This window comes from Mixophyes fleayi, chromosome 9 (genome assembly GCF_038048845.1).
Source record: "Mixophyes fleayi isolate aMixFle1 chromosome 9, aMixFle1.hap1, whole genome shotgun sequence".
In the NCBI taxonomy this organism is placed as follows: domain Eukaryota; kingdom Metazoa; phylum Chordata; class Amphibia; order Anura; family Limnodynastidae; genus Mixophyes; species Mixophyes fleayi.
Window position 1 is genome coordinate 36929589 of NC_134410.1, and position 10056 is coordinate 36939644.

Genomic DNA, 10056 nt, shown 5'->3' on the forward strand with positions numbered 1-10056 from the left:
AGAAACAACCAATAGGAAGAACCTAAACAATGAATACAACTGGCGATACAAAACCCTGCCTTTCGGTGCCGAAATGTCTGTCTATGTGCATTGATATAGAGAAAGAAGTCACCATACTGTTGTGGTATGTGCTATTACAGTTACACACATTAGTAATACAGTACAGGAGAGTATGGGCAGAACAGGAAAGACAAGGATGTGCAGCTGTCAGCCCTGGGGGTAAATGTATCAAGGTCAGATTTTTTTCAGCGTGTTAAAATCGCGGGTTATCACCCGCGATTTTAGTAAAAAATTTCTCAAATGTATCAAGCTGCGATTTTTACCCTGATCTTAAAACTTGCTGGTCATCTCTGGCGATTTGTTGCGATGTAAAACATTGCAACAATGTAAATGTGTTAGCTGACTCTCCTGTGTTGTAGCAGCATGCCCACACTATCAGCATGCCCACACTATTTATGGCACCCGGGCTGGCTGGGACTTGTAGTTCCACAAAACAAAATGGCGTCTGTTTATTTTTTTCTACTATAATCGCCGTTATTACCCTACACCCACCGCCTAGAGGTGTAGGAAGAGCCCTAGTGCTTTCAGCACTGGGCTGGGTGTCCCTAGAGGGGGGGCCCGCTCGTTTTTTCGGCGTACCCCACTCCCGAAGGAATCAAACCAGGCGCTGAACAGCCTGGGCTTGGTTGTCATTATGGCAGGGGGACCCCTGCCGCGTGTCCCCCTGCTATAGTACCACCAACCCTGGCTGGTTTGCCTAGTGCTGGTTCAGTAAAAATCATGGGGACCCCAAAATTTTTCCCCGATTTTCACGGAACCAGCAATAGTCTGGCAGCTCTAGGGTTAATAGTGAATAGAGGGGGGACCCCACACTTTTTTTTTTTCTTTTTAACTTTGATTTATTTGTAACAGTTTTTACAGCTGCCGGAGCTCTGGCTGTATGACAGACAGTGTAACAGTGATGTGTTTATACAACACGCTGCTAGCTACCCTACCCAGTAATTGTCTAGTCCTATGGGCTCTATTACCTCATAAGGGCCTTGTCAATGTGCGTACAATTTGCTCTCCTGAGTTAGTACCAGGATAAGCACCTTGTCACCTGGGATTAAAGCTGTAAGGTGGCTCAGGTGTCATAACCCTTCTTTTTCCATCCCTTTGTCTCCGTTAGATGTTGCTTTACCAAAGGACTGATCTTTTGTAGCCAATCTTATAATTGGGCCACAAACTGTATTATGTTTGGCTCCTTGGGTCCCTGCTGTTCCCACCCTTCTTTGTAGATATCCAGAACTCTGCGGGGTTGTCTCCCATACAGAAGCTTAAAGGGCCTGAACCCCGTTGATGCCAATCTCTTTTATCCTGAGCCACGGATCGTCTAATTATTTGTTTAAGGGACCTATTAAACTGCTCAATCAACCCATCGGTTTGTGGGTGATAACCCGAGGTCTGTAGTCTTTGTAACTCTATCATTTACACAACTCCTTCATTAGGCCTGACATGAAGGGAGTCCCCTGATCCATTAAGATTTATTTTGGGATTCTGATTCAAGTGTACTTTAATAGTAACTCGTTTACAATAATACTTGATTTAATATTCCGTAGCAAAATTGCCTCAGGGTATTGTGTAGCATAATCAAGAACTACCAATACATATTGATGCCCTCAGTCAGACTTATCCATTAGACCGACTAGGTCCATGGCAATCTGCTCGAATAGAACTGGAATTATAGGGAGAGGTAACAGGGGAGCTCGACAGTCTGGTTTGTAAGCAGTCCACTGGCATACTGGGCAGGCTTGACAGTATCTTTTGACTGCCATGTGGGTTCCCGGCCAGTAAAAATGCCCCACAAAAGGTGTGTATGGGCTGTTGTTAATGTCAAAGGGATGTGTGTCTGTGGCACCAAGAGTTGAATAACTATTTTCTCCTGTACGACTGCTACCCTATATAGCAGATCCCCTTCCATACTCCATTCACTTCCACCACATACTTAGAGGCATTTTCCAATGAACTATCATTTAGTTGGTCCCTCGCAAAGGGTATTTTTACTAAACTGCGGGTTTGAAAAAATGGAGATGTTGCCGATCAGATTCTAGCTGTCATTTTGGAGAATGTACTAAATAAATTATAACTAAAATCTGATTGGTTGCTACAGGCAACAGCTCCAATTTTTCAAACCTGCAGTTTAGTAAATCTAGCCCCTGGAGTGATATAGTCCTGGATATTGAGGACCAGCCTTCTCCACCCGCTGGCAAGAATCATATTTCCTTCCTACATTCTCCAGCCAGGAGTTTTCTCTCCCGTCTTCTGGAACATGACGTTGGCCTACTCACAGCCAAAGCCTGGAATCCAGGCTCCAGGTATTGCTGCTTCTTGATCTCTATCTCCAGTTCTGGAAAGACAAGATCATGTAGGGTCGGATGTCCAGCCAGTGACTTAGTTGCTGGTCGACTATAATTTCCTGGAAAGTCTCACCCCATAATAAAGGGGTATGATAGCCTTGGGGCTATTGCTGCCACCGGTTGCACTGTCCCCTCACAGTAATTAGAAGACAGACACATATTCCTCGGTGACCTCGTGGATGCACATTACTTCCACTTACAGTAGCTGGGTCGACAGGCATCTGGAACTACAGTGCTGGACACCAAGGTGATTTTACTACCTGAATCCACCAACGCTAACACCTCCTGTTACTGTACCAGGACGGTCACCCGGAACAACAGTGAGCTCCCTGTGGATGATGTCATAGTAAAAGAAGCAGGAAATATGGGGAATGTTTGAACCACCGAATAATCCGTGCCCTCCGTGCCCTCTTGGGCTCCGCCGTATGCGGGACCTTCCCCTCTCCCCTCCCCCGCCCCTCTAGCTGTGCTTTGAGATCTCGGAGTTACTGTGCATTTTGTTTACTGTATCGTGCTGTCTCACCTTGTATTGTACTTTGTTTGTCCCTGTACGGCGCTACGGATACTTAGTGGCGCCCTATAAATAAAAATTAATAATAATAATAATAATAATAATAATCCATCGGTTCTGGCTGATTTGGACAATACCTCCAGAAGACCCCCGGCTCGCCACACTCAAAGCACCTTGCTGTGGTTACCTTGCGGTCTATTTTAACCTCTGGTGTTGGTTTCGGCCTGAAGTCCAGCCTGACAACTTGCCGGGCCATATTTTCGACAGCGTAATACCAGTCATTAGCTGTCGCATGCTCCTCAAATGACTGATAAAAATAAACTATTAACGCTTTTTTTTTTAAAAGCATTCTTACTTTGCAGCATTTTATCCACACCAAGTGTTGTTGGTGTAGTCAGCATATCGATGCTGACTACACCAACAACAGTTACCCCGACATCATGACACCGAAGGGCTCCTTGCCGACGAGGATCGATGACGACTGTAGTGTGAAGCGAATGGAACCAATCCCGATGAAGCATGAATCCGGCGTATCTTGATGACGTCACTTACATCCACGACGCTGTCATTGCTGCGGTTAAGGGGTAATGTAAGTATGCACACATGTACAATGTACTTTACAAAGCGTTGTACATTCTACATGGGCGCATACTTACATTACCCCCCTTAACAGCAGCGATAACAGCGTCGCGGATGTAAGTGACGTCATCAAGTCGCGCCGGATTCTTGCTTCATCGGGATTGGTTCCAGTCGCTTCACACTACAATAATCATCGATCCTCGACGGCAAGGAGCCCTTTGGTGTCATGACATCGGGGTAAGTGTTGTCGATTTAATCAGCGTCATTATACCGTACCCCATCCCATTCCGACACTTTGTCTATTGTCTTTATTGTAAAATGACTGAATTCCATTTACCTTACATATATTTATAAATATGTGTATATTTTAATATATATACCGTATTCCCAATGTATAAGACGCACCTTTTTCAAAAAGGTCTAAAAACTGGGTGCATCTTATACAGTGGCAGCAGGGGGATTCAGGCGGGGGGCAGTGGTACATTGGCAGCGGTATTAGTTAACGTTTTTACTGGATCCAGGGGGTGAGGGGGGGGGGGGTGGCGATTGCAGGGGCTTGCTGCCGACGGCTGCACACTATGTGCAGGTCCGTTCGGCAGAGACAGACAGGGAGAGTGTGCTGACCGGCTGCTCTGATTCTGTTTAAAACACAATCAGAGCAGCCGGCCAGCACACTCTCCCTGAGTTGTTTCGGGCCCCAAAAATTAAGGTGCGTTTTATACATTGGAGCGTCTTATACATGGGTCAATTTGATAGCAGCCAATTAATCTACTAGTATGTTTTTGGAATGTGGGAGGAAACCCACGCAAACACGGGGAGAACATACATACTCCACACAGATAAGGCCATGGTCAGGAATTGAACTCATGACCCCAGTGCTGTGAGGCAGAAGTGCTAACCACTAAGCCACCATGCTGCATCTGAGTCTCAGTCTACATAAAGTCGCAAGTGCTCCAACATGCCGTTAATGTGTTTTGGTTACACTTACACGCCCCCTCCTTACCCGGTCTCCATATGGCCGCAACCGGAACTTATGCTTTGTGTGTGTGCTCAGAAGTAAAAAGCGTCTACTACACTTTTCGTCCAACTCTAGAAGACCCCCACAGTGCAGAAGGCCATTCAGTGGCATGACGAAGCTAATGCGGATCTCTAATATTATATACCAGAACTCTGCTAATCTCTACTAGGAGCCCCTAAGTTTTATAGATATTCCTACTATCGCTTCTACAATCAAGGACATGGACCATTATATTCTTGCAATGGCCACGGTAAAGGTCAACTTGTTGGCTGCCGGTGCCACCAACCACCACCAACTATAAATACCATTAATTATTTCTTTATACAATCTCATCCTAATGGTGTTGTCCAGACCTGTACAGCTTTGACCCTCCTTCGATCTATCCAAATCAGACCAGTAATATAAAGCAGAGGGTGAAAGTCTTCTACTACTGGTTGTTAATCTGTATTTTTTCTATATTTTTCCTTTATAACAGGGCTCTTTCTTCTCTCTTTTGCCTCCATAGAAAGAAACAAAGTTTTGTCAGCACTCCTGTTCCTTTTGTTGTTTTCTCTTTCTCAGAAGTCTTTTTCTCCCCTTTTATCCTAATCCCAGTCATGCATGAAGGAACAGTTGTGCTGTGTTGTTTGTCTGTTCTGCTAGTTTCAAATCAGTGGGATTCCGTCTTTGTTCTCTTTATTTTCTGAACACAGAAAGGTAAAAGAGAGGGAGCGATGATTGAAACCCTTAAGAAGAAAACCTATATGTTAGATTTTTTTTTTTGCATTGAATATACTGTAGCTGGCTATAATTAATTAAGAAAGATTCGCTAAAAAAGCCAATAATCACTTCATGTTGGATAAGGATAGCTGCGTTTATATGATTTTTCTCTTCCAGCACCTCTAGAAAAAAAATATAGCTTATATAACATAGAATAAACAGAAGAAAACATTATAACCTTATAGCAAACTCCACTCTTTAACCTAATGGCTCTATAGAAACTTTGCGATATATTACCTTCATTTAGCTGTCATCTCAGACTTAATATTATCACTTAGGCACTGATGGCCGGTGAACAGTCCTAAGCATTTTGGCATAGGCTACAACATCCACTTTTTGCAACTAGAAAGCTTTTATGATATTAGTACTCAGCATGTGTTGACCTCTTGTTACCATAGCAATGCGGTAGGCCTCAAACCTTTAACAGGCTTTTACTATAAAGTTTGTGAAAACTGTTAATTATATATATATATATATATATTTTGTCACAAGGCACCTTCTCTACCACTTTAATGTGTATTATATCACACTTGATTTATGGCAGGTTGCTGTCATTTAAATAGATGTACATTTTGCAATTCTGTTCACTCTTCTGATGTGCGAAAAAAAAAAAAAAAATAGCCTATGCAAGTCATACTCAATGAGTTGGTTATTGTTGCTTGCTAGGTTTCTGCTCTCTGTGGTTGTCGGGGCTAATTAAAAGTAATTCAGAGTACTCAGTGGGTGCAGTGCATAGCTCCACAGGAAATTATGATCGCAAAAAGTCTTCCTGTAGAGTTCTACACTTAGTACTACAAAGTGCCCAAGGCTACAGTTACCTGAATAGGCTTGAATTAGACTAGACAACCGCATCATCCCAGTTCTTAATCTATTAGAGCGGTATACAAGTGGCGATTGTTGATTGCAAAAATGGGATTAAGAGGCTCTTCAAGTGAATTGATTTTCGTGTGAGAACAAAAAGAGGAAAGAGAGGCTGAGTTTAAATCACACAGCCAGAAAGTTTCGTGAATGGGTTTACTCCAAATGTTAAAATTAAAGCAATCAGCATGTCCCCATGGGGTCTGCAGGTGAGGGAAAAAAAGTGTAGAAAAGCTGTAAATCAGGGATTGTGAATGGTCAGAGTAATAATTTGCTGGAATGCTATTTTCCTCTTACAAAATGAACACATGTCTGGTAGACTGTGGATAATGTTTTCATACTTACCTAAGTCTGTGCTTACTTACTATCAAGTATGTGCTTCGGCTATGAAGTGCAGATGCAATTTCAGTCATTTTAACAGTAAATTTATTAGATCAGTTGGACGTACGCCTGTCTTTATAGCGGAATTTGTACAGCGCATGCTCACCCAAAATAGAGTATGCCTATGTTGACATGCAAATGAAGTACTTAGCGTTTGGAGGGGCTGAACGGGGTAGGGAAGGGTCGTTAAATGCAGGCCATGTACAGTAAGGCCATGTTGGCATATTTGTGAACTGAGGCAGAGCCAGGGGCGAATTGGGAATTTAAAGTGGCCCTGGAAAAAATGACTGAAGTGGCCTCATGTGGGCGGGGCCAAAACTGTAGGTGGGGCTAACACAAAAGTAGGAGGGATTTAGAATTACTGGAATTTGGTTGTAGTAACATTTAGGAATCCCTAGATGTGATGACTTAAGAAACAGTGGGGCATCTCTAAACCAATGCAGGGAAAAAGCTGCCAATCCTCTGTTATATAAATACATAAATGCATTTGCATACAAACACATCCGTCCCTTCAATTTTCCCTTCATAGAAACCTATCTGACTTTGTTTAATAAGTTTACCTATTGGCACAATTGTATTTGAACAGTCTGCCAGAGCAGCATATGAGCACCTCACGCACTGTTGTATCTTTCCCTGATGTCATCAAATGAAAACTACCAGTCAAATATCTCTCTCTCCCTCTCTCTCTCTCTCTCTCTCTCTCTCTCTCTATATATATATATATATATATATATATATATATATATATCTATAATATAAATGCTTAGGGGCGTGTGTTAGTCTGTCTGTGTGTGTGTGTGTGTGTAAAAAATAAAACCAAGCTGCAGCGCCACCTGCTGGGCGGAGTTATACACTGACCTACTAAATTCTTAGTGTGTGTGGAAAAAAAATTCAGAAAGGGCTGAAATTTGGTATACTAAGATGCTTTTAATTTGTTAATTTAATTTGTTAATTGTTAAGAGTGTTTATAAAGATTTTAAAAAAAATAAAATATATATTTCTTGAAGGAGAAGTGACAGTTGGGAGTGGTTGGTGGTTGCCGGGGGTGACAGTGGGGAGTGGTTGGTGGTTGCCGGGGGTGACAGAGTGAGAGGAGTGTGATACTCAGGACCACTGAGAGAGATCCCTGTGTCTGGATAGACATCTGGATAGATGTGGCGATGAAAATGAAGGATGAGGTGATGGAGAAGAATGATGAGGTGATGACATGTCGACAAAACCATGTAAAAAAAGGGCGCTTACGTCGGGAAGTAACGCTCTTCCCCTGAGGATGCCTGGGCTGTGGCCCAAATGCATGACAGGAACCTTTTTAACACCTTAAGTAGCTTGATTTGACTAGAATGCATGAGTATCATGCACGGGTTAACTTGTATATATATATATATATATATATATATATATATATATATATATATATATATATAATATAAATATGTGTACTGTGTGTTTCAAAAAAATAATCCTTATAATAAATAGCTATCCAGTGCGATCACCACAAAGGTGAAATGCTTCAAGCATCTGCAAGAAAACACTTCTTTTGTAACAATTGTGTATGAGCCCTGAATATGCCCAGTGATTGGTGGTTGTTTGAATTAATAACAGTGCAGGGAGGGTTGGCAGACAATGGCATAAGTGAAGGGGAGAGCTATTCCAAGGGTTTGCTGGTGATATAATAAGTGCAAATGAGGCAGGATTAATGATTTTGTCAGTGCAATGGGGGCTGGCCATATGTTCAACAAAGTGATCTGAGAATGGGACCAGTGCAAGGTAGAAGCCAGGCAATGGAATCAATGCAAGAACCACTAAAATATCACCAGGGCTGATATAAGGCTCTGGGGGGGTCTGGGGCACTTAAAATTGAGGGGTTATCATTTTACACACATTTTAGACAAATACTCAGACACAGGCAATACTGTGTGCACTACTGTTAAGTGCACGCAGCTCTGCCTTCACAAGTAGTACGATGTGAAGCAGGACATACCTCCCAACTGTCCTTGTAGTCGGACCAAACCCGGACCAAACCAAGACAGTCACCCAAATTCGGGACTGCTCCAGCAGATTCAGGACAGATGGCAGACTGCCCTGGTCTCTCATACCTGTTCCTGTTACTTTCATGTGGCTGCAGGTGTCTTTAGATCAGTTGCTGCTTGTCTGGATTCTGGAATGCTGGAGGCCCTATTTGGGAAAAATAATGGGTACATGAGATTTAGAAAACGCCAACCAGACACGGCATTAAATCAATAGCGCTCACGTTTAATAATTAGGCCTCTTTCCAGCCCCAAGATTAAAATAATAGTACTCGTATATAATAAACAGATCTATATCCCTCCAACCAACCACAGCAAAAAATTATAGAATTTACGTTTAATATTACCATTTCCTACAACCATCACCAGCATGAAACAATTCATATTCAGATTTAATAAATAGCCCTCCTCCCCAAACTCAGCCCCACATTCAATTAATAGCCCCAAACCAACCCAGCATTAAATTATAGGTCACGTCACCCCATCTGAATTTAATAGGCACCAGTATTAAATTAAATAACCCATCAATAAATTAAATTGCCCCACCATCACCCCACAAATAAAATAGCATCCATTAAATAATTCGCCCCACCTAAATTCCACCATTAAATTAATAGCCCACCTCCCACCCAAGTACTATTAAGGCAGCCCCCCCATCTCCCTCAATGACAGCAGACAGCCCCCCTCCCTCCCTCAATGGCAGCAGGCAGCCCCACTCCCTCCCTCAATGACAGTAGGCAGCCCCCCTCCCTTCTTCAATGACAGCAGGCAGCCCCCTCCCTCCTTCAATGACAGCAGGCAGCCCACCTCCCTCCTTCAATGACAGCAGGCAGCCCCCCTCCCTCAATAACAGCAGGCAGCCCCCCTCCCTCCCTCAATGACAGCAGGCAGCCCCACTTCACTCAATGACAGCAGGCAGCGCTCGCCTCTTTCCCCTTTCCCTCACACTTACCTTGTAAGCTGGAGACTCCTTTGCTCTGCGTCGCACCGCGCGCACACATGGGACTGCACCTGTCACGTGGTGCACGTCCCATGTGACATCCGGCAACCACACTGGAGAGTGGGATCCGTGGCCAGCACACTGCCCCCTGCTGGCACCAGGTCCTTAATCAGGCTAAGTATAATTATTTTTTTAAATTAAGAAGTGGAAGTTGCTCAATCAATTTATAGGCTATAGCAGGTGCTTGAAAGTGTGGGGTTATCCTGAAAGGAACAAACACACAGAAAGATCCTCCAGCACACTGCTATAGCCAGCAACAGATTTGCCATTTCTACTGTAGATAAAAATGCAAAAGTCTTAGTTGCACACATTTGCAAATGTATGTTAAAGCCACCCGCCTTTCCATGGCGCTTTTGCTAATATGGTGGTCCTAACTCTAAACAATGAGAGTCCCATATATTTGGGCCATACATATGTGTTTTTAAATTGAAAGCTAACTTACCAAAGAGGTACCCCAGAAGCCTCCAAATAGCAATCCAATGTCAGTACTCCCCCTCAGCTACTGACACCAACATGCCTCTCAGACA

At 43.3% G+C, this 10056-nt stretch overlaps 1 long non-coding RNA gene across 1 annotated transcript; it reads right to left on the reverse strand.

Moving 5' to 3' along the window:
* Positions 1-4284: 4284 nt before the first annotated feature.
* Positions 4285-9547, reverse strand: LOC142101560 (uncharacterized). The gene is made up of 3 exons (XR_012679037.1): positions 9482-9547; positions 8599-8677; positions 4285-5186 (listed from the first exon to the last, which is right to left on the reverse strand). It is a non-coding gene; the product is annotated as an uncharacterized LOC142101560 (long non-coding RNA).
* Between the last annotated feature and the right edge of the window lie 509 nt (positions 9548-10056).